The sequence below is a fragment of the Myodes glareolus genome, chromosome 15, assembly GCF_982192425.1.
Source record: "Myodes glareolus chromosome 15, mMyoGla1.1, whole genome shotgun sequence".
Taxonomy (NCBI): domain Eukaryota; kingdom Metazoa; phylum Chordata; class Mammalia; order Rodentia; family Cricetidae; genus Myodes; species Myodes glareolus.
The window spans coordinates 49493542-49518609 of NC_142040.1; the positions used below are offsets into that span (position 1 = coordinate 49493542).

The 25068-nt window shown below is 44.0% G+C and overlaps 1 protein-coding gene across 2 annotated transcripts in view; it reads right to left on the minus strand.

The window, feature by feature from the left end:
- The window catches only part of Osmr (oncostatin M receptor), a 75046-nt gene extending 52605 nt beyond the window's left edge, over positions 1-22441 (minus strand). Inside the window, exons 1-2 of one of the 2 annotated variants that reach the window (XM_087896914.1) lie at positions 22358-22441; positions 20685-21270 (exon numbers count right to left, since the gene is read on the minus strand). The gene's annotated coding sequence lies outside the window, so the exon portion shown is untranslated. Of the gene's footprint in view, positions 1-8815; positions 9187-20684; positions 21271-22357 lie in introns of those variants that run through there. The other variant, XM_087896913.1, reaches the window with a different exon arrangement.
- Positions 22442-25068: the final 2627 nt, after the last annotated feature.

The following is a 25068-nucleotide window of genomic DNA, read 5'->3' on the forward strand; positions in this document are numbered from 1 at the left end:
TACCAACTAAGGATATATGGCAAGGAGTCACTGTTCCCGATATAAAAAAATCTGCTAAAAGTAAGATTAAAAGGCAAATAGCTATGAAAAATACAAATATGTAATCAGAAGAAGAAGAAAATGCACATACTAAAAAAGAAAAAGAAATTAAGAAAGATTACTCAGATTAATGGAAGTCAGCTTAAAACAGTAATGATGCCGGTTACACCAGCACTTGGGAGACAGAGGCAGGAGGAGCACCACAAGTGTGGGGCAAGCCTGATCTAACTAGCAAGCTCCACAGCAGCCAAGACTATGAACTGAGACCTTGTCTCAGAACCGTTACAACAAACAAACCCAAGCAGTCATTGTATATGCAAATGTCTGTGTAACATCAAATTGTCAGAAATAAAGATGCTCTCAATACCACTAAATGGTAAGCATCCATGAAATAAACATCACAGCTCATTAAGAATCAATGAGGACAACCTTGCAGAAGTGTGTTTGGCTGTATCTATTAGATTTCAGTGTGCATTTTCTTTAATTCAGAACTAATCTATAATTCTATTACTAGGGTTATCCTACAAATAATATAAATATATCAAATACCCCCTCAAAGGAGCCAGAAATTTTAAATACTGTGCATCTCCACAAAGGGAAACTATATGGTGTTTGAGGAGGATAAACTAGGCACATGTGTTGACATGAAAAAAATGTTACAAAATACTAAGTGGAAAAGTGAGTTTCAGAATAGTGTTTGCACAGAACATCTCTACAGGAGAAACATGGCTGCTCAGAATTCCTTCCCAGTAGACCTGACATATGGACACCATGACTGACAGCATCCACATAGTCAACACTGTCTAATGATGAAGCTAACTAAACCTTTCCCTCCAATGAACTACCCTGAAAAGCAACTTCAACAGGTCTCCCCACAGTCCAGCAAAAGTTTTCTGAGAACTGTGGCCCAGATGACTCAACATTTCAGAGCATCTCTCTTGAAGTTTCCTTTGAGTTCTACATCCAGAACAGCTCCAAGACTACTGACTGAGATGATCCAGCCTCACAGAATACTCCAGTCAGGACTCAACCAAAATCCTAAATTTTCTTTGGGTCCCCATAAGGTTATTAGCACACTCAATCAGCAGGAAGTAGCCTAGAAAATTATGCCCACATTCCCCAAAAATGGATTATGGAAGTTTTTCTTTGTTTCGTGTGTTGGTTACAAGTTGTTACTGATAAATGGTCAAGAAAAAAGCTAAATAAAGGAGATTAAATGCAGGGTCTTGTTTTGATAAGAAAAAAGGGGAAATGCTGTGGGATAATGCTTTTGTACTCTGTAAAGATTTGTCACTCATATTGGTTTAATAAAACACAGATTGACCAGTTAGTAGCCAGGCAGGAAGTTGATGCAGGGCAGCCACACTAGGCGAATTCTGGGAAGAGGAGAGGCAGAGAAACACAGTCCTAAGCCAGACACAGAGGAAACAAGATGAGAATACCTTACTGAGAAAAGGTACCAAGCCACATGGCTAAACATAGATAAGAATTATGGGTGAATTTAAGTTGTAAGAGCTAGTTAGTAATAAGCCTGACCAGTAGCCGAACAGTTTATAACTAATATAAGCCTCTGTGTGTTTCTTTGTGACTGAATGGCTGCAGGACTGGGTAGAGCAGAAACTTTTATTTACAGAACTGCTTTGTGGCATAAAGAGGTCCTCCCCACCTTTCCTCTTCCCCACTTACACAGGTGCCAGGTAGACATTGGTCTGATAGTCCCTCTCCATTCTGTTTTGTCCTTCATAAGAACCTATCTTAGTTAGGGTTTCTATTGCTATGAAGAGACACCATGACTAAGGCAACTCTTATAAAGGAAAATATTTAGTTGAGGTGGCTCACTTAACAGTTTCAGAGACTCAGTCCATTATTATCATGTCAAGAAGCATGGCGACATGTAGGCAGATATGGCTCTGGCCACATCTTAACTAGAAGGCAACGGGAAGTGGTCTATGACACTGAGCAGTATCCTGAGCATATACAGGACCTCAAAGCCCACCCCCACAGTCACACACTTTCTCCAACAAGGCCATACCTACTCCAACAAAGCAGTATCTCCTGATAGTGCCACTCCCTTTGGGGATCATATTTTCAAGCCACCGCAATGCCTCTGTATACGTTTTACTATCTTTTGGTCTTCTAACTAAAAAATTCAAACTGCCCTGAAAGGCAACACCTACCTATTCACACTAACAAATGTAGAACTTGAATAGAAGGAAGGAGTTGGGATGGAAGAAATTACAAATGTCTTTTTCAAATAACATGGTCCTGTAACATAAAGCATTCTTTAAGGTGTGTGTATGCGTGTATACGGGTGTGCACATGTGTTTATACTTGCAAAAGCAGTGAGAATTCTATTATTTTCACATTTGCACTATATACTCCAGGAGACTCGATTAGTTAACTTTATTTTCTGATTCTATTTTAATCCATGACAACTGAGCAGATCTGAAAGAGATTAGCAAATTTTATAGCCTGGATAAGTCTAGGATGGTGTTAGTTGTTATGCTTAATATTTGTGACCTCCTAGACCTTGGATGCAGATACTAAAATAATGCATTCCAATTGCAAAAGGTAGCTAGTGTCCTGAGTAGAAACACATATTGCCATCCTTCTGATGAAGAGATGTTGAATTTATATGTGAAGTTAAATTAATTTTAGTTTAGTTCTTTGGCATGTAATTCTGTGGATGTTTTCATGGTTACATATGAGAATGTGTATGCACATGTGTGTGGAGACAAGCAGCCAACCTTGGGTGTCATTCCTTAGTAATTGCCCACCTTATGTTTTGAGATAGGGTCTCTCATTAGAAGCAGAGGTTAGATGGTTTAGGCTAGGACAGCTGGCCAGTGAGTCTTGGGGAATCTGCCAGTTTCTATTTTCCCAGCACTGCAATTAGAAGCCTTTGCTACCATGACTGGATTTTTTCTTTGTTTGTTTTATATTACATGGGTATTGAGGATCAAACTCGGGTCCTTATTCTTTCTCAGCAAATGCTTAATGACTGAGCTATGTCCTCAGCACCTACCATGTAACAGTCAAAGAAAACACATACATCATGTCAATCACATACGAGTAGAAAGTATGATCACTTGCAATGTAATTTAAAACCGCACTGAAAGACTGTATACTTGAAAGTATGGACTAAGGACTGACACCAGCTGATAGCTTGTTGGAAACCATGGAAACCATGCTACTGCTTATTAGGAGTGAAAAATCCAGGTCAAAATTTAGACTTAATAGAAAAATCTGCAAAGAAAAACCACATCTTCAGGTGATTGAGCAGCATGAGGTTGTTTGAGGAGCAGTATTACAGCTACATATTTGTATTTCCTAGAACACTATCTATGGAATAACCTTCTGTACCCCAACCCCAGCTGGACTGGGAAGGAACAAGCATAGGACCAAACTAGTCCTTCTGAATGAGGTTGACAGTTATATGGCTGGGGAAGACTGAGGGACCACTGGCAGTGGCACTGGGATTTATCTCTACTGCATGTACTGGCTTTTTGGTATCATATTCTTTTTAAATGTATACCTTGCTCAGCCTAGATGTAGTAGGGAAGGGCTTGGAATTTCCACAAACAAAGTGTCTTACCCTCTCTTAGGACTAGAAGGGGTAGGGTGGGAGGATGTGTGGAGGGAATGAGAGGAGGGGAGGGAGTGGGAATTTGGATTGGATTAAAATTTTTTAAAAAAAAAATCTAATTAAAAATAAGGAAAGGGAAATAAATAAATAATAAAAAACCACTGTATAAAATATGCTGTGATTGGTTTAATAAAGATGATGATTGGCCAATAGTTGGACAGGATAAGGTTAGGCAGGAAAACCAAACTAAGGACACTGGGAAGAAAGAAGGGTGGAATCAGAGGAGTCACCAGCCGGACACAGAGAGGAAACAGGAGGTGCAAGATGCAAAAGAGACAATACCATGTGACAAATGTATATTAATATAAATGGGTTAATTTAAGTTGTAAGAGTTAGCTAGTAATAAGCCTGAGCTATTGACTGAGTATTTATAATTAATAAGAAGTCTCCATGTGGTTATTTAGGAACTAGCAGGTGGGAAAGAAACATCTGTCTACAACTAGCAGTAAACAGAGGCAAGGGCTGGTTAGTTCCTTCTCAGTAAAGCATTCAGAACAGCCCAAAGTAGGATATACAGCAGAATGTGAGAATAATCACAGGCAGTGTGTATAGGAAGGCAATTCCCTTTCTGGGCCCTTGCTACATGGCTTATAGCAAAGGCTGTATTTTCCAAAAGCCTTATGGTAGAGATTCTGTTACTACCCCTGGAGGCAAATGAGGACACTAAGGGTAAAATAGGTTGAAGGTAGCTTGCCTTGTGACACAACTAACCGGCTGTAAAGTCAGTATTTGAAACCAGGTGAGTGACTCACTAAAGTTCAACCCCTTCCCGTCTGGCCTTGCCTCTTCTGTGGTTCATATTAAAATGGACAATGAGGGAAGCACCATTTCTGGTAACTGTGAACTCGGGAAAAATTCTGGTGGAACTTCACTGGACAAGTTAGAAACTTCACATGCAAAGTAAAAGTGTAAGAGAAGCGTCTCTAAAATACGTTTTAGAAAAAAAGTACAAGTATGTATTTTAGTTCTAAAAACCTACTATTTAAGCTCCAGTACTTAATGACATAGTACTGATGTGAAAGGGGCCCCCCAAAAGACTAATGGAAAGAACCCAGTCCAGGGGTGGGCCCTGTAGGAAGGGGAACCGATTTTATGATGAAAACCAAATTTCATCTTGAGTGATGATGGTACATGCCTGAAATCCCAGCAGCCAAGAGGGCAGGAGAGTTGTGAGTTCAAAGCTAGCCTGGGTTATATAGTAGGGTCTGGTTTTACATACCCCTCCCCAGGTGGCATAAACTGAGCTTCAAATGACAGACCATTAAATAAATGAATAGGATCAATCATCTGAAAATTTAGAAAGAAATTAAGTTGTATCTTTATTTTTCTTAGAAATGTGATGTGTAATGTTATGATCTAAAAACCAAAATAGCAAGAGAATTAGTAGAAATAAGAGAATTTAATTTAGATGACCAAGACTTTCTCAAATTAGGCAAAACACAGAAATCATGAAATTGTGCCGACAACACAAGAATTGAAAGTTTCCAAGCCGAAGATGGGTAGATAAGGGCAGAAGTGATGTGAGTAAGGAGATGGGATGTTCAGAGAGTGGAGGCCGCCAGTCTAATATTGCAGGGACCGCTAAGAGCTGCTACAGCAGGACTTTAAAAATATGACACTCAGTGAGACAGTCACAGAAACACAAATACTGTGTGACTTCACTCTTATAATGGGCCTTCGCCGGCCCAGTTGAAAAGACAGAAAGTGGACTGGCTGATGCTAAAATGGGAGAGAGGAACTGGTGACTACCATTACGTGACACAGACTTGAAATCTTGAAAACTGGAAAGAACTCCAGAGTCACATGCGGGAGAGCTGTGAACACACTCAGTAGCGCCAAGTTTTATCCTTACAGTGGCTTAGGTGGTAATTGCTATGATGTGGGTCTCATGCCACAGTTTAAGAAAACGAGAAAAGAGGCCGGGCAGTGGTGGTGCACAACTTTAATCTCAGCACTCGGGAGGCAGAGGCAAGCGAATCTCTGTGAGTTCTAGGTCAGCCTGGTCTACAGAGCTAGTTCCAGGACAGGCTCCAAAATTACAGAGAAACCTATCTCGAAAAAAAACCAAAACCAAAACCAAAAACCAAAAATGAGAAAAGGCACTATTATGGTAGAAGAGGTTGTATCATCTGTTACACACAGATAATGTATCCAGATCTGGGACAGGACAGAGTTCCTGAAATGCCTAAAGACCAAACAAAACAGCCAGGAGCCAGAGAGATAGCTCAGTGGCTACAGGTGCCTACCTAGGACCCCCATGGTGGAAGGAGGCCACCGACCCCCCCTAAGCGTTCCTTTGGCCTTCCCTTGCCCACTGTGGCATGAACACACCCCCCCATACATAAAAATAATAAAAATCTATTAAAGAATAGGATTAACCTACTCAATGTCAGAACGAATAAAGGTGCGATCAGATCATTATAGAGCACAAATGATTTTTAATTATATAGAGACATTAAATTGTAGTAGTAATTAAGCAAAATGTAAATTAAAATGCTGTACTGGATCTCACCCACTTACAAGTTTGAAAATGTATCTCTTTGTGTTAGTCCTGGTGAGGGGTCAGAATTTCATCCATTGACTTGTACACTTATCTATGAAGTAGAGGTGTGGGGTAAGCCTGTTGCCCCCCAAAAGTTCTCCCGGGACCCCACTCCCCAACAACACTCACATTTGAGTTCAAAGACCAATGTACTATCTTCCTTGAGGCGTTGTTGCTAACTGTAAATAATTTCTTAAAGCACAGTACCCATCAATAAGGGGAAGGGTAGATAAATTCCGTTCTGTTTCTGCTTCGAGTTAACATGAAGCCCTTGGCACAAGATCTATGTACAGATATGGAAAAAGCTTTCCAGTTTGGATTGTAAAGAAGGAAGCTGTACACTACAGATAGCAAATCTACATATTTAAAGATACTTCAAAAACTTGTATGGGTGTTTTTCAACTCTTTATAAATAAAAATATCTTGTAGTGATACTTATCATATGTTATGACTTAAAAGTGATGTTGGCGTGTCAAGCTGGTGAGTGATAAACTCACTGAGAGCTAATGCACATGGACAACACAACTGAATTCACAGTCACTCAGGACACACATCTCTGGGTGTGTCTGTTCAGGGTGTTGCAGAAAGGGGTAACTGATAAGGGATGGTTGCCCTGTCATTAATGTGGGCAATATTATCCCAAGGGCTGGCATCCCATATGGTATGAAAATAAGAGAGAGACTGGGTTGAGGGAGAGAACCCAGCGGGGCATCAGCATTCCTCTCTCTCCCCTTCCTAACTGCCAACACGTGACCCGCTGCCACATGGTAAACTCTATTCTCTCAAACCATGAGCCCAAACCAACCTTTACTTTCTTAAGTGGCTTCTTGGTCAGTATTTGGCGCAACAAAGAGAAGCCAATACCCCAGGCTGCATGTTCAGTCTAGACTGGTACAGCTGATGAGGAAAGCCTGCATGTCATGGCATCCACTTGCCTGTCTGCTAGAATAACAGCAGTTGGTTGCTGTTTGTGTGACTCCAAAACTACATCAATCAAATGTAATGTGAAGTCGGTAAAACCTGGGGAGTCAGGATCATAGAATGTGTGTGTGGGGGGGGAATAGAGACTGTGAAACTGGGGTCAGCCCCTGGGAAGGAAATCCTCAAGTAGGGACAAGGACGTGTGTTTTGGGGAGGGGTTTGCTCTCAGAAGATCCTGATAAACTGTGTGCTTTGTTTCCGACTCACACGGTGTTCTGTTTGTTTTGCTCCCCCCGCCCCCAGCAAAGAAAGGTTTCCTGTCCAGAGAAGAGGGCCAAAACCTACTGTTCCCATAAATGAGCTGGAGAAGGTACACTGTGATTTCCTTCCAGAGTCAGCAGCACCCAGCCCAGGTCCCACAAACCTTTCTCTTGTCAAAGGCAGTGAGTGTCCCCAGTCACTCAGAACCACAGCCATGTTCCCGACTCGGTTCTTTTCTCGTGACAAAGGCATACAAAACATCAGCCCCCATGGCCCTCCTGTGCACTGGGGATGGGAAGAGGCAGGTGACAACGGGTGGGGGCAGGGGGATGGAAACAGGATGGCTCTGGTCACCTCCAGATCCACTCCACGAACCCGTAGAATTGGAAGTACAGCACAGAGGCTGTGAGACTCTGATGTGAAATCATGTCTCTGTCACTTAACTACTGGTCCACCATCCAGTCACTCCATCCCTCTGGACCTCGGTTTTCCTCATTGATAAAATGAAGTACACAGTTCTCGGTCAAAAGTAACAGGAAGCATTATTATGATGTAAACAAGAAAAGTGAAACTAAGCCATAAAAAGTAACCTGGCCTAGATCCAGGTCTATCTAGATCAGGGTTTGGACCTCTTGCTGCTTTCCCCCCGCCCCCCCCCCCCCGCGTTTCTTTCTTTCTTTTTTTATTTATTTCTTCAGCAGAGTGCACTTAAATGCCTCTTTCAACTGTGTCTGAAAGCAATCCCTGTCCCTGGGCCTCTCTGGTCACTCACTTGCCAGGCAGGACAGGTGGAAGCATCGATGAATGAATGGGTGGACCAGAGGCCAGTGCAGAACTGATAAAGGGAATCGCTGTTCTCAGGTTTTGATTTCAGCACACACTGCTACCTCCTTAGTCTCAGAGACACCGACCCGGGCGTATAGCTGGGCATCGTTCATCCAGTCTGCTTGAGAAGAGGTACCTGCTCTCTCCACCTGTGCAAAAGCGCTGACCACCTTCCCCCCGCCCCGTGTAGGAGTTAAGGGTTGGATGCAAGAGGATGGGACAGTCATCACTCCCACAGGCTATTTTGAGGGAGAAACCAATGTGACCCAAGTGGAAATCCTAACTCCGTAAACATTTCCCCAACCACTGGAGAGAGCTCAAAGGACGGCCAGCCTCAAAGCAGGCCTGAACTCCGAGATACCCCAGGGACTTGCACTCCAAGAAGATCTGGTCTTTTAGAGTTACCCACTAGGTAGGCGGCACTTGTCTGGCACACCTCTTGTGACTTGAGAGTTGGAGAAACCAGCACAGGACAGAACGGAGCCAGGCGTCTGCGGATCACCGAAGCGCGGGGCTCTCCCATCGGGGAAGCGGAAGGAGACGGCGCACGGTCCGCGAGGGTGCGGGACTCCAGTACTCACCGGTCTGGTGAGCTGCTCCGGAGCCCGGCCGCTCTTCGGCCTGGCACGGGGGCGCGGGTGCGGACGTCTGTCCCGGCGTGTGGAGGCGGCCCCGCGCCCCGGCTATGAATCAGCTGCGGGGCAGGAGTCCAGGGGCGGGAGTTACGGGAAGGCTACTTCGGGGAGGGGGGGCCCGAGGGGCCAGCACTGTTGCAATTTCCCGTCTCGCTGAGCACTTTTGGCACTCATGGGACCCGCAGGAATTTGCCTTCTGGTCCCAGGGGGGAACGATCGGGACCCTGCAACAGGGCGCTGTTCTCGGGACAGGGCGGGCCGGACCGGTGGGAAGGGAAGTGGGAGAGGCCTGGAAAGGAAAAGCTGCGCCCAGAGAGTACCATCCCGCTACTCTGCAAAGGACAGGGGAGGAGCCGGGACCCCGTGCCCTGGGCCAGGTGGCACGGGGTCACCTGTGATGTCTGAGAGACCCAACCCAGCGGGCTCTGTCAGAAAGTTGCTTGAAAAGACAAACTCTTAGGTCAAACTTATGATCATGTTAACTTTCGGCTTTGAGAGCAAGACAAACGTGTTGGAACAGCCGTCCATCCAGCGTAGTTCCCCAGAACAACCTGGAAACGCCCTGTCTGACCACGCCTCCTGCCGCTTCAGACCCGATCGCTTTGTCCACGGAGAGCGGATTTGCATTCTCTTCTTAAAATGCAATCTGGTCTTTACAGATCAGGTGTTTGAAAGACATTTTTTGACCTCTCTTTGTGGTTCTATAATGGAATGCCCTTAGCCAAACCGACTTTGGGAACTGGCATGAAGCGTGGCAACGCGTTCCCTTCTGCCCAGGTCCAGAAGCTGGGAGAACCGCCCACCTGCACATTACACCTTGCTCCTCGCCAGCTAACACAAGTTCAGTTCACATTGGGAAACCACCTAAAAGTCACTAAAGAAAGGGAACTGAAGGGGAATTGTGATAGATTAGTACGTGTGGACGACGAATGAGGTCTTAGAATCTGAAATTGAGTTAATGGGACATCTTAAAACAATGTCAGAAAAATTAGTCATTGCAAAAACCTTTGCCTTCGTGTCTGTGCATGCTTTTTCCTCTTTCCTAATGACATTTCAGGGAAGAATTTTTTAAAAAAAGATTCCAGTCCTCTCAATACCTGATACCCAATGGTGCCCAGAAGACTGGGGTGCACAGTAAATATTTGAAGACAATTAGGAAAAACTACATCAATTCTAGTGAATAAATGTGTGGTCCTTTGCCACACCTTTTATTCCTTAACTTTAAAGAGTCCATTAGTGCGGCAGTGTGAACAGCCTTAGGAATATCTTCGGGCCAAGCCACTGGAGAGGCTTTCTGATCTATTTCACTAAGCATAAAAATGGTCTGTGAGTATACCAGCATCTCCTTTCGCAGGAAGAGTTGAGAGAGGTGTCTCGCAGCAGAAGACGTATCAAATAAGAGCCATCCGTGCGGAGAAGGGTTTTAGTCGTCATGCACGCATGTGGAGCATCTTCTTCCTCGGATCCCTCCCCTCCTTCCCTCATCCACCAGCGTCTCCAAACCAACTCTGATCCCACTTGATTGTCATGTATGGATGCATGATTTTATGTATCTTTGTAAATCTAGGAACCATAAATAAGAAAACAAACCTTGTCAAGCTTCTCAGCCTCACTGGTGCCAAGAACTTGATCTGTCATAGAATCCCCTCCCACCTCTCACGGTTGCCTTTTCCTTCACAGCTTCATAAATTATCGTATTCATGTATGGCAACAGCGATCATTTGTGTACAGATCCTACGAAGTTCAAACCTTCACTCGTTGTTATGGTAACAGTCCAGCCTTGATTTGGTGTCTTTTGGAGCCAAGATCCCTACAATGGTCCTTAACCTATTGTCTGTCACTGTTTGTCTCCATCAGAGTCATGGCTGAGGAACTATTATAAGGGAAGCACACGCGTGGAATGGGCTGCTACCATATTCAATTTCTCAGAGGGAAAGCGGATGTACTACTATCAAATCATATACTCAGGCATATTTCTTTTTATATATACATATATAATATAAAGATATAATAGAGAAATTTCATGTAAATTGTAAAATACAGCTATGATTTTTTTTCAACTGTTGCAAATAGCTATAATTTCACATTGGATGATGTGTCACCACACTGATAAATTTGAAGGAATTGAGAGTTTTCTGAAGAAAGTACCCTTATAACGCAGCAACGAATAGCAGTTAATAATTACCTCATCTATAAGAATTTTTTGTTTTCACATTTGACTTCTCATAGATTGTCTTTTGGCCTTCAGTGAAGCATACATTTAAAACTATGATAAGTGGTGATCTTGACTTTTTTGTAATAAAATTTAATGTAACTTAAATTATGATTCTATCAATGTATCTGTTTACAGTGAAAAATAATTAGGCTTTCTCCAAACTTTGAAATCTTAATACATGGCATAAACTTTAGCTAAGGGACATCTAAGCCTTCTAAATACCTAAAAAAAGAGCTCCACATGACTAGGGAAGTTGTTGGATTGTAAAGGGCCACATGGAACCTTTTAGTCCTTTTCCCAAAACTTCCCTGCAGAAACCCAGAGGCAGTCAGAGGACCACGTCTGAGGGCTGAACAGAGACGGCGTGAATTGACATGAGGAAGAACATTGTTTTGTAATTCTCAAAGAGTTCCTGTTGTAACCATGCTCATATCTTGTTTTAGAGATCACTGGAAACAAGATCAGATGGAGAACTTTTGGATATCTATTTTTTTCTTCTCCCATGATCTTTAGAAAATGTGAACTGTGTGTTTGTTTAGGCAGCTGCTTCTAAACACCAGCCCTTTGATTATGGGACTTAAACTTGGATTCAGTAATAAAGCTAGAAGGCAGGTCACTGGCACTCAGAGAGAAGTACTTCTGAGAGAATCAGATGGGAACTCGGGGACTTTTGAGAGTTATTTGTAATTGATCAAAAAATGCCCTGCTGTGGTTTTGACCTTAAACATTCCCCAAAGAACATGTGTTGAAGACCCTTAACCACCAGTAAGGCTACCGAGAGATAGTAGAAGCGTTAGAAGTTGGGATCAGTTGAAGGAAATGAAGTCACTGGTGCACACCCTTGCCTCGACTATCGGAAACCAGGTTCAGTTCTCTCTCTCTCAGCTTCTCAGTCACTGTGAGATGAGCACAGACCTTCTCCACCGTGTGTTGCCACAGTAACGGGATGCACTGTGCCATCAGAGCCCTGAGACTAACAGGGCCAAGTCATGACTGATCCCTCTGAGCTCTTGAGCCAAAATTAATGTTTCTCTCTTTCGAGTTGCTCATCTCGGGTATTTTTGTTTCAGTAACATAAACGGGTCTGCACCTGAAGTTTTGAAGTCTGTTTCTCTTATAGATAGCATGTAGTTGGGGCTTCCACAAACATCTATTAATCCTGTAATTTAATTTAATAGAGAATTTATTATTCATATTTAAGGCCACTGTAGGCACACTTATATTGTGCCCACTATTCACTGTGTTTCTCTTCTTTAATTGTTTTCATTTGTTTGGCTCACTCTAGTTTTGTTTTTCTATTCTTTTCTTTTTTTTCTTCTCTTAGATTTTAAATTAAAATGTTTTCTCTTTTAGAATTCCACTTTAACTTTTTCAATATGCCTTGCTACATCATGTTGTTATTTTTTCTCTACAGATTACAACATATAGTCTTTATGTTCACTGTGTGCTTTATATATGTAAATAAATACATTTATTCATAGCCTATATCCTTTACGCTATAGTTGTAAAATGTGTTACATCTACAGACAAGATAAAACAACATGGTAAGTTTTTAAAGCAAATGAAGGAGGTAGATAAAATGGCTCAGTGGGTAAAGATGGTTGGCTTAATGCCAACCCTTACCAGCTGAGTTAGGTTCCTGCGACCCACATAGAGACTCTCAGCTATCCTGCTGTTGCCCTGAGAACTGGGAATCCTGTGGCTATAGGTCTGAAGAGCCAGTCCCTTCACGTGCTTTAGCAGCTCCATGATAGGGAAAATGTTGGGGAGTGCCAGCTCAAAGCCCTAAATCTTGGCCTGGGTGGTAGTTGAGGTTGATCGGCCTGCCAGCTTTTCTGCATCCCGGCCACCACAGCTGATTCTCCTCTGGCCAGGTGAGGGGTAGTATCAGCTCTCGGCTCTCCCCCATACCCATGTCTCTGGGTATACCCATGATAGGATGGTCAGTTTAACAGAGCCCTTCAGCTATGACCGGGGTGTCCCTCCCTACATGTGCAATTTGACCTGCTAAGCATCTTTCAGTAGGAAGTTCTAGCTCTTTCCTCTTCTAGGTTAGATTTTCTTCTAAAACAGTTGTGTGTGTGTGTGTGTGTGTGTGTGTGTGTGTGTGTGTGTGTGTAAGAGAGAGAGAGAGAGAGAGAGAGAGAGAGAGAGAGAGAGACTTAGTTTCCTATTGCTGTAACAAAAATCTGAGATAGTCAACTTAAAAATAGAAATAATTTGGATGCTTTATTTTAGCATCATTGAGCTTAATTGGTGATAGGCCTATGAGGAAGCCATAAGTTCCAGTGGGAATGTAGCTACACAAATCTCTCTGGGAGGGACTGAGGGGACAGAGTCCCACTACCCCCTTCAAGGTCATGTTCCCAATGAACTAAAGGTTTCTATGAAGCACTAACTCTTACGGGTTCGAATACCCCCATACTGTCGGAATTGAGCCTTGATGCATGAGTTTCAAGGTGACACTTAATATCCCAATGGTAGCAGGAAATAATAGTCTAGTTTTCTCTTCCTTTTTCAAACATTGGAATATATTTACTTTCTTCTTAAACATGGAAGTAGATCAGAGCAAAGCACATTTTAAAAAAAAAATCTGCTGAAATCACATAAAGTTCAGTGTATCGTGGCTAAACAACCCGCCGCAATGAAGATGCATAAACATTATTAGCATGGTACTACAAGGTAAGTACTTTAAACAAGAAATGGGGGGGGCGTCAAGCGTGTTCCTTCTTTCCCCATTGAACTCTGTGCAAGTGCTAAACAGTATTCAGGCAGTAACGAGCTACACCTGATCTTTGTGATGCCTATGGTTGAGCTAATTATGCTGTGATGCAAAAGTTCTGAGGTTACTCGCTTCTCTACCGTGTCTTATCAGCCTCTTTTATCTGATGAGAACGCAGCAGCAACTCCTGTTCATTGCAGAATATTGCTGCGGGATGATGCTTTTAACTCCGTGTGACCTCGAGTAGTTTGCCTACTCTCAGGGGATGTGTGTGGGAAACCTGCTGGGGGGAAGGGTTAGAATTTAATGTAGAACCGGCTAAAGAGGCACACACCCAAGAAAGAGGAATGTCATGCCATCCATTTTCTTAGCTCTTGCAAAATGCAGGAATCATAGTTATATAAGCAGACAGGAGGAAGTTAGGGGTGGGGACAGGGCAGGTTGCCCATTCCCATCAATCAGCTTTGCCCATCCTTGAGATTTCAGAGGCCAAATGAAAAGTGGAGACATCAGGCTTCCTTGAGGCTCCTTAAGGAAAGCTGCTCCATCAAAAGAAAAAGTATTCTGAATTCTGCCTCTGGCCCTGGGTAGAGGAATAGCATTTTGAACTCTCTCAAGAGAATTATATCCCCTTTCTTAAGAGTTAATCCAATGGGGCTGTTAATCACTTGACCTGAGACCACCCCTCAAGAAAGCTCATTCACCTGGAGACATGCTAAGGAATTGAGAGGAATAGTTATCCCCTCAATTTGATAACCTACTTTCATCCATAAAGCTCCCCCTTCAGTGCAGCTGCTCACAATCTGTAAGGCTTCCCGCTCTGCGTTCTAACTCAAAAAGGGCAAGACTTCCTTTGACTCTTTTCTCCCTTTTCTTGATCACAAGATGAAGTCCTGCGTATGCTTACACTCAAGATTCTCATTCTTTCTCCGAAGTCCACCCAGGTACTTTCTCCAGCCTCTTGCTGATCTCCATTGCTGAAACTGTCTTCCTTGGATCCAAATTGAAAATATTATGACTTTTTCTCTTCTTCTTCTTCTTCTTCTTCTTCTTCTTCTTCTTCTTCTTCTTCTTCTTCTTCTTCTTCTTCTTCTTCTTCTTCTTCTCCTTCTCCTTCTCCTTCTTCTCCTTCTTCCTCTTCCTCTTCTTCTTCTCCTTCATCTTCTTCTTCTCCTCTTCCTCCTCCTCCTCCTCCTCCTCCTCTTCTTCCATTGAATGGGGTTTATTTTTTATATACCCCAACCAAAGTTTCCCCTCCCTCCCTCCTCCCAACTCCTCCCCGCCCCATCTCTCCTCAACCCCATCCCCATTCACTCCTCCACTGTTTCTCTTCAGATACAGACAGACAGGCCTCCCGAGGCTTGTAGGAACCAGAGGGGCCACAGATACAAAAAGAAAATCTACCAAATCAACTAACCTGTGCTCATAGAGGCTCATAGAGACTGAACCAACAACCAGGGAGTCTGCATGGGACTGATCTAGGTCCTCTGCATACATGTTTCAGTTGTGTAACTTGGTCTTCTCGTGAGACTTCTAACAGTGAGACCAGGGGCTGTCTCTGACTCTGATGTCTGCTTTTGGAACCTATTCCCCCTACTGGATTGCCTCATCCAGCTTTACTAAAAGCAGAGGTGCGTAGTCTAGCTTCGACTTGATAACCTTGGCTCGCTGATATCCATGGGACTTTTTCTCTTCTTTCCCATACCCTTTCCAGCAGTTGCAGAGATTTATAGCTTGCTTGCCCTGTGGTTTCTCTCTCAAATGCTAATAAAATGGTCCTCAAACTTCCTTCTGTGTCTGTTTTTAAATTCTTTGATTTATGAGATCATGAACCCACAAACCGGAGCACCAATTCCCTGTTAACAGTAAGAACAAGGCTTCCTAGAAACAACTGCAGCTTGAGCTTGGAAAGGAAGACATAAATGTTTCCAAACAGCATGGTTTTCTTCTGAATACGGTCCTTGTTCTCAGGAACAAAAATAAAGACTTGTTTAGGTGACTGGGGATTTAGGCTTACAGCGTTCACGCTCACCAAACTGCAGCTTTCCCACGCACACAGGGGCTTCTCAGAACAACCATGTTTGTAACAGGACCTCAAACCCGAAGTTGCAAATTGTGGGGGAGCACACAGCTGTTGAGAGCCACAGAAGACCTGGAGAATTCTCTTCGACTCTTAGCCAGAGGGGCAGTCATTCCAGGCCTGGAGAAAAAGCCAAACTCAGGGGAGCAGAGTTTACTGGGGGAGGCAAACCCAGGCCTGGCTGAATAGTCCAGGTTTTGCGGGGGGAGGGGGGAGTGAGGGGGCAGTGAATAAGCTTTCTTCACAAGCAACATTTTGATTTTTGCTGTTTTTAAAAGTCAACAATTATATTTTAAAGATGTGAACAGGTTTTTTATTTATGTGTCCATGTGTGTTTATGTCCACATGGGGGCTGGTAGCTGTGGGGACTAGAAGAGGGCACTGGGTTCACTGGAGCTGGAGTAATAGGCATTTGTGAGACCACAGAAGTGGGGGCCAGGAACCAAAGTCAGGTCTTCTACAAGAGCAGTAAGACACTAAACTTCGTAGCCATCTCTCCAGCCCTCAGAGACTGGATAATTCCATCACCGCCCATGGATGTCAACCTAGTTTCTCCAAAGAGAGAGTTCAGGATTTCTCTTCCAGATAGGCTGTTTTAAGGGAATTGATACGTAATCCAGTGAGTGCTCTCAGTCTAAATTGTCTTATTTGAACTTTTATCTCTCCTTGGATTAAGGATTTATGGAGGGTGACTTCAAAGGTGTCTGTTAGGAATATGTTCTGTGGAACCTGAGGAGCTGGAGGCCAGGCCCCGGAGCCACTGAGTCAGCCTTGGAGTTGCCTAAAGCCACAGGGTCGTTGGAGGACTGGTGTCCCCGACAGTAAATTATGACTACTTCTGCGGGGAGTTGGAGGGCCTCCAAGAGGTTGGCTATATGGGGTTTATTAACTATGGGAGTGCCCTTGGTAGTAAGGAAACCCCTTTCCTTCCAGAGTGCAGAAGGGGTATAGGCTGTTAAGAAGGCATATTTAGAGTCAGTATAGATATTAGCCCATTGGCCCTTGGCTATTTGAAGTGCCCTAGTGAAGGCAATTAATTTGGCCTTTTGTGAGGAGGTTCCCATTGGCAGGCAGGTAGCTTCAACTGTGTTAGTGGAAGTGACCACTGCATACACTGTCTGGTGGTTTCCTGATTTATCTATAAGGACGCTTCGATCAACAAACAGGGTAAGTTGGGGATCTGTAAGTGACTAGTCTATAAGACCCAGTTGGGGTGAGGTTAAAGCCTCTATAGACTCTGGACAAGAGTGAGAGGAGGTACCAGAGAGGGAGGGAGCAGGAAGGAGAATTGTGGGATTTAGGGCAGGACTGAAAGCCAAAGTAATTTGAGGGTTTTCTAGAAAAAGCAAGTGAAAAACCTGGACTCATGAAAGCCCAAGGAGAGAGAGAGAGAGAAGTGTCTTAGAAGGTCTGAGAAGTGGTGGGTGGAATATACCATGATTGACCCAGACAAGGCGATCTTGAGAGCCTCCTGAGTGAGTTCAGCTGCTACTGCCAGGGCTTTTAGGCATGGCTGCCATCCACAGATGGTGAAGTCCAGCTGTTTGGATAAAAAGATGACAGCCCGATTCGAAGTCTGTTGGTTTAAAACTCCCATGGCCACTCTTGACATCTCATCTGTATAGAGATGGTAAGACTTTGTGGGGTCTGGAAGAGCCAGAGCAGGAACTGTTAGAAGGGCATCTCGCAGTCGAGAGAAGTGGCAGCAGAGGATGGCTGGGTGGGTGAGAGTCCCTGTGGGGGTCTCTCTGGCTGCCTGTAATGGCAAAGTTAGGGATCCAATGGTGGAAGAACCTTAGCAGGCCCAAAAATGAGAGGATTTGAGCCTCTGTGGTTGGAGGCTATACATCCTGCAGGGCCTGGACCCTGTCAGAGGTGAGGGTCTTAGACCCCGGGGCTAAGTTGGACACCCAGATATATCACCATAGGAGAGCACAGCTGAGCCTTAGTTGGTCTTGACCTTTCCTGGGAAGGAATCAAGGTTTGGTGGGCTACCTTGACCCTTCTTGGGGAGGGGTTAAGGTTCAAAGGGTACAGGGGAGGGGCCTCCAAAGATGGAGGCTAGACAGTGTCCAGGGTAGATGGACTACCTGCCTCAGGTGAATGTGAAAGACCCCTGGAGTTGGGAGACTCTCACTCAAGTCTTGGGATAACACGATCCCCCAAGAACTCACGAGAGACCATCCTTGCTGTAATCACACGAGGTTTATTGACAGAAACCAGCGTGCTGGGGCTGAGACTCATAACCCATGCAGGGGTAGAGGAGTTTGACCCCGAATAGCTGGGAGAAGTTGTATTTAAGGAAAGAAACCACAACCCAAAGGGGGTAGGGAGGGTGTCATTGGAAGATTCTGAAAATACCAGTGATAATCACAAGGGGTTAACTCCCTATTTCTCAAGATTGTTCTCAAGATTATAACCTAACTTTGTGGTTAGCCAGTTCCTGGAACAAAGTCACTGAACTGGCTAACCTAGATTTTTGGCTCTACTCTTTCTGCTAGGGGGTCTGGATTTATCCTGGTCTTTCAAAGGGAGCTGCAGGTCATTGTCCACTTACACCTGTGAAATGAAGCTACTACCTTGAAAGCATGCTTGAGTGTCTCCACTCCAGGAAGGCACAGTCTTGGGTCCTTACTGGCAGAGAAACTGCTGGGCACTAGGTTCACCAGCAGGAGATTGGTGCCTGGGCGAAGCTAATAGTAAATAGTGCCCATTCTAGGTTGCCAAGAGCCTTTGGCTTCTGGATGGATGGAGAAGAAAGCCTGCAACAATCTTTCCACCCTAGGGTCACCATCATCTATCCTGTGCTCTCTGAGCGAGGACCACCAGCACACAGCCACTCCAGGGAGACCCAAGTCACTCGGTTCTCACCAAGGGCTAAGGAGAAACTGCTGCAGATGTCCCGAATGATGCTCCATTTATTAAATATCAGGATGAAATGGTAATTTGGAGGAATAATAATACTTTCTTCATGTGTGAACACGACCTTGTTCCATTTGCTGCAAGGATCCCTGCGATGGCTACTATGGTTTGTTATTTCATTTAGATCTGAATTCAGCTGGAAACATGTCTCTGCACAGGTCTCTGAGGACGTTTCTAGGAAGGCTTAACTGAAGGAGACCAAACCTCTCACAGGGGGTCACCTTCCTGAGGGTGGCTCAGATACAAAAATGTCCAAGAGAAGGGTAGTGTCTCTTGATTGCCCTGCCTTGCTGGTTGCTGAATGCTTTCATTTTGATACTGTTGCCGCTTTGTTGTTTTGATTTGTGGAGGCCCAAAAATGTGAGCCTATATCCACCTTGCCTGAAGGTCAGAGAGTTTGAGGTTGCTCAAAATTGTTGGCAACCACCAGAGCTACCCATCCTGACCCAGGATGTAGTTACTTGGTTCTTTTGACATTAAGATGGCCCATACCGGTAGATCTACTCCACTCTGACAAATGGTCAGGATATGCAAGCATACTTGTGCTCCTTCTTTGGTAACTGGAGTTTAACCTAGAGAGTGGCTACCTTCAGGATACTTGGTCTAAGGTGGCTTCACTGCCTAAACAACAGAATGTTAATGACTGATGTCTCAATGTGTTAAAACAATTAACTGTTTGAGTTGTCCTTTGTATCATGTTAAAGAAGTCTTTTGTTCCTTTCTTCCCTTTTTGTATTGGGGTATAAAAGTGAATAAAAAATTAAATGCGGAGATCTCATTATTCACTGTAACTCCCTCCTGATACTATCCTTTATTTCTATTTTATTACTTTTACTCACATCTTTGTATTCTTTAATAACTTCTCTGTCCCCGTGCCCCTACCCTGGCAAGTGGTAGTTTTGATGAAGCTGGTCTCCAACCCCACCCCATGTCGCCTTCGGAATCGAACTTCTTCAGCTGTCCTTCACTGCATTTAGATGTGGGTATGAACTCAATTCCTAGTTGCGGAGTCTGTTTAAACATACTTTATAGAGCGTCAACTAAAAATAATTAGCCAAGGGGTGAGCCCTCCTGTCTTCTTGACACATTTTAGTGGCAACATTAAAGTAAACTGCCTGCAGCAGAAGAGATGAACAACCGCAGTCACTTAGATGACCGAGGTCAGTGGCAGGGAGTGACTGGCATGTATGGTCATCAGTTTCGTTAGCAGAGGGGCAGGGGGCACTGCACTGTTTCCCCTCCTGCAACCACAAGGGTGGAATGTTGTCGGGGTTAAGAGAGGTCTGTGCAGCGTAAGCGAGGCTCTGTGAATTCCAAGTCCCCCAGGCTCTGGCTGTTTATTAACCTCCAGTGACATTTTTATTTTGATGTAGTTCGGTTCTCACCTCTTGGCTGTAACATTAATCTTCGGGGATAGCCGTGTTTTTAATTTTGCTATGAGGGAAAAATACATATTTTTTTTAAAAAAATTTCACTGTAAAAAAGAAAAAGAGCTGTCTTCTGTTTGTTTAGTTGTTGGCTGTAGGTTTTAGAGAGCGAACTTATGTCCTGACTGAGCTCTCCAGACATCCTTCTACCTCCCCGGACACGCTCCATCTTTGAAAAGTAGAGTCAGGGAGTCAGTGCTGAAATTACGAACTTTTCATGTCAGCACGCAGGCGTCTGAGCCTGGGTGAAACCACCGCACCGTTCTGAGCGTGTGTGCTCTAGCCTTTCTAAAAGCCAGTGTTTTACTAGCATGGGGCTTTGTGCTGAGGCCGCAAATTAACTTTCGCTATTTAATTTTCCTTTCAGAAGCTTCTCGGGGCTTCTGTTACATGTGTAACATGAAAATGTGTGTTACGTGAAAATGCCTCAAATAATTTCTTTTTCTTACCTTCAAAAATAGTTTTCTCTGTATTTCCAGAAGCTTTGAGAGTGGCCCTCTCTCTCAGCTCTGCAGATCCCAGCTTGCAGGGGCCTGGCGGAAGACAGAGTAAGCTGAGGTGGCCAATGTCAGGGTTGTGCCCACTCAGGGACAAGCTGGGCTGTAGGTTTCCTGGGTTTCTTTTCCTTCTGGTTCTCACGGCTCCTGTTCTCAGTTAACCCCACACAGATGACGTAGATGCCCCACTCCATAAAGTTATCACTTCATTACTATTTATCTAACAATTCCCTTCAGTGGCACAGCGTGAACTAAGTCAAAACAAAAATCTCCCAACTCCTTCACGAAAGCAGGAGATGATTATCTCACGGGCTGTGTCACCCGGCTGTCCCAGTGATCTTCACACGCACCCCACACCTTGGAAAGGATTAGTGGTCGTGTTTGCTTCAACAGTGGTTGTCCTGTCTCTAGCATTTGAATGCCAGTCAGCTCATGATGGAGGGAGACGGCAAAGGTGGATCCGTTGTTTCGCTTCTACTCCTCTTTGACATCTTCTTATTTGGTGTTTCTACGGGATTGCTTGGTTCATTTGGAGCCCCTTTGAAAAAATAACCTGGCGTGAACATTACTTAACCCCCTTCATTTTCAGAAAGCTTCTGGTAGATTCTTAAGCGTTCAGTGTATGTTTGATATTTTAAAGGGGAGACAATCATGAACATTCCATCAGAGGGCCAAAGATACTGTCAGCTATAAGTCACTGTTTTGACATTATTCACAATCCTTTTGAACACTCGCCTGTTCTGCACTGTCTAGAAATGGCCTTAAAATGCCTGATGTGTCCACAGACAATAGTCTCATCAGCTCGTAAAGGTAGCAATAGCACCTCCTCCCCTCTGCTAATCTCAATTGCCACTCCATGTCCATGAAATTGAGTCCATTTGGGATATTATTAAGAACTCTCTACACTTAAACACACAATTTAGTTACATTTTTAAAAAACTTTGTGTATGTTCTTGGGATTTATTCTGTTTTAATTACTAAAGTTTTTTTTTAAGGCCGTGCCATCAGATCCTGAATACCACCTAGAGATATGGCATTAAATCCTGTAGGAAATGGATACAAGCTCCCCGTGTCACAAAGCACGCTGCTGTTTTTAGAAAAAGACAGAGCGCATGATAGAATGAAGCATTGCTGAGCGGATGGAGACTGTTACCTTTGGAGAGGATTGAGAATGACGAAAGGGCCGGGGTCTGTTTCAGTTCTACCTTTTCTATTTACTGAATTTTGACTCACGTGAAAGTAGTTTCAAAATTATAATCTCGTCCTGGATGTCTAGCTTGGTCTAGGCATGCGCAAAGCCCTGTACTGGAATCCCAATACCACGTGAGCGTCTGAGTGCCGTGTGCTTGCAATTCCAGCACTCAACACTTGGGGAGTCTGAGGCAGGAGGATCTGATGTTCAAGGTCATCTTCCACTATGTAAGGGGCTCGAGGCTAACCTGAGAGATCATACATGAGACCCTGCTACAAAACTATTACTCTGATCCCAGATTCTCAGTTGGCTGAGGTGGGAGACTTGTTCATTTGAGGCCACATTGGACTTCTAGAGTGAGATCCTGGCCCTAAAACAAACTAAACCAAGCCAAAGCGTATTTCATGATTGTCGAAGGAAAAGTCTGGCTTACGGTGCTGTACGCTGCATGTGCACACTACGTTTGCTGACGGGTGGGTTCCGTGAAGATCACATGTGGGCAATGCGGTAGCAGTCTGAAGACTCTGGTCCCCAGGTCCTGGTCACAGTTCTAGAAATCGTATTTACGGAGCACACTGCATCATAAGGGACCCATTGCCTAGAGCTTCAGAGGTCGCTCGGCAGACATCGTCTCTCTGTCCACTTCTGTAACCATTTTTTTTTTTTTTGGTTTTTAAAGAACGATAAAAGTGAATGGGAAGAAGGAAATATTCATCTTTCACTCAAAATTGGGAAACTAACCCAGTTACTTCTTACTTATCATAGCCAGAAAATCAGAAATAGACAATGCAGGACTGTTCATTTATGATAAGGAAGGCTTGGGGACAACTTGCAGGACGTCGATAAAGTAGATTCACTTTACGGGGTTGGGTCAACAGCACACAGGCATCTGTCTCTTCCTCAGCTTGAAGTCTGATGCCATCCTGCCAGGTGGTGGCTGAGAGAGCTCTCTGCGACTGTATTTGTAGCTGTACCATCTAGGAAAGATGGCCGTTAGAGTCAGCAGTAGGTGAGAGGATTGGAGACCGACAGGAGTCATCCGAAGGCTTAAGTAAGTCATTTCATTGACACCATGCTCCAGCTGAGAAGCAAGGGAGTCTGGGAAATGGAAACAGTCTCCGTACCCCAAAAGAATAAAGGTAAACAGAGTGAGTGAACACACTATCTGGGCAAAGATGGAGCTCTGCCAAAATTAGCGATACATTTTTAGTGTGCAATATAATTTATTCATAAAATGATGTTTCTAAAGTTAAGAGCAACTGAAAAGAGCAAGAAATAGACCCCTGCCACTCTAATTTGGGAAAGAATAGCATCTTACCCGCATATGCATGCCTACTAATAAGAACCAGGAGAGAATATAATGCATATCATTTATGCTTCTGTAGATGGTGAGGTTATATGCTAGTTTATGTAATCTATACTCGCAAAGAGATTGCTAAATTTTCACCAAGAATGTTATTTCTTTGAAGAAAACCAAGGTTTTCTTTACTTACATTTATTGTGTGTGTATGTGGGGGGGGGTCATGGTGTGTAGAGGCAAGAGGACAAGTTGTGGATGTTTCACTGGGTGGGGTCATGAGGTTGAACTGAGGTTGCTAAGCTTTCTGTCCCCTGTCCTTATCTCCTGAACCATCTTGCTGATCTCCAATTTTTGTTTGTTTTCCTTTGTTTTGTTCTCCCCCACCCCAATCAACCCCACTCCCTTGCACAGGGACAGCTGGCTAAGGCAAAATAAACTCGATATTTTTGTGGACTTTTTTGTTTCATTTTGCTTTGTCTTGTTTGTTTTTTTCTCTGTGAAGAGTAAATCCCCTGTGTTCCTTGAAGTAGAGCCTACATCAAGCGTCTGTAAGCAGGAGGTAGGCGGTTAGCTAGATGAGGAACTTCTAGGTGTGCTGAAGTGTTTCGCCAGCAGAGGGCAGCACTCAGCTTCGATGCTCCTCTTTCAGACCATATCTGACCTAACTTGCACACGAACTGTGCTAAGAGTCAAGGAGTAAACACATCTCTCCAGAAGTGAAGCCAAAGCCTACACAGGTCACCATAAGGGGCAAGACTCTCTGGATTGTGTACATTTTTTTTTTAATGAACAAAGCAAGTGAGCAATCAGGCCCAGCCTTAAGGAGACTGTAGTTGGAAGCAGACAAGAGCTAGCCAACATCCATGCAATGAGCATACAGCATGGGAACCCTGTCTTAGCAAGCAAACAGCCGCAAGAGAACTGAGGACCAGGCCAAGGTGGGTGGGTAATCCAGCTTTCCAGAAACCACGCTTATTCATAAATGGAGACAGCTGATTAAAAGACATTATTCAAATTTTCTATACAAGGAAAAGATTGTGCAAATTCTCAGCCGGCAAAATATTAGCCATCTGATTAAAACTAAGAAAATATTAGCCATCTGATTAAAACTAAGAAAAATTTAAAAAGGTCTTTATAATCTACCATATTGGAACAATTTGTAACGATGACCATGTCTGATGTTGATGAGATCCTGTGTTGGCGGTTAATTCCCAAATGCAACAAGTAGGAATACAAATTAGTCAATCTTTAATCAACTTACATTTTTTTTAATGTCTACTTAATGGAGAAATTGGGAGTCTCCGAAGCGCCTTTGCTCCCAAGGCAACTGGCTCAGAAAAGATACTGTGGGCAGGGTAGAGAAGTCTCTGCGGGCCTGTACACTTGACTTGTACAGCTCGCCTGGGAACACCCAAAGCAATGAAGGGAAACTTATCCCACCACAAGGAGAGCAGGGACGGAAGAGGAGAGGAGAAGAGAGCCCCCTAGGGGCTGCTTTTTAGAAAGCAGGCTAGTGTAGGAATTTGCTTTAAGCCTGATTATAGAGAGCAATGATGCTTAGCTGTTATCGCCCATACTCCCAGGGTGATGCGGGAGTTCCCTCTGTGGGCTGTGATTACCATTAATGAATAAAGAAACTGCTTTGGACTTATAGCAGAGCAGACCTTAGCTAGGCGGGGAAAACTAAACTGAATGCTGGGAGAAGGAAGGCGGAGTAAAGGAGAAGCCGTGGAGCGCTGCTGGAAACAGACGTGCTGAAACTTTGCTGATAAGCCACGACCTAGTGTTGATGCACAGAAAAATGGAGATGAGTTAAATTAAGATGTAAGAGTTAGCAAATAGGA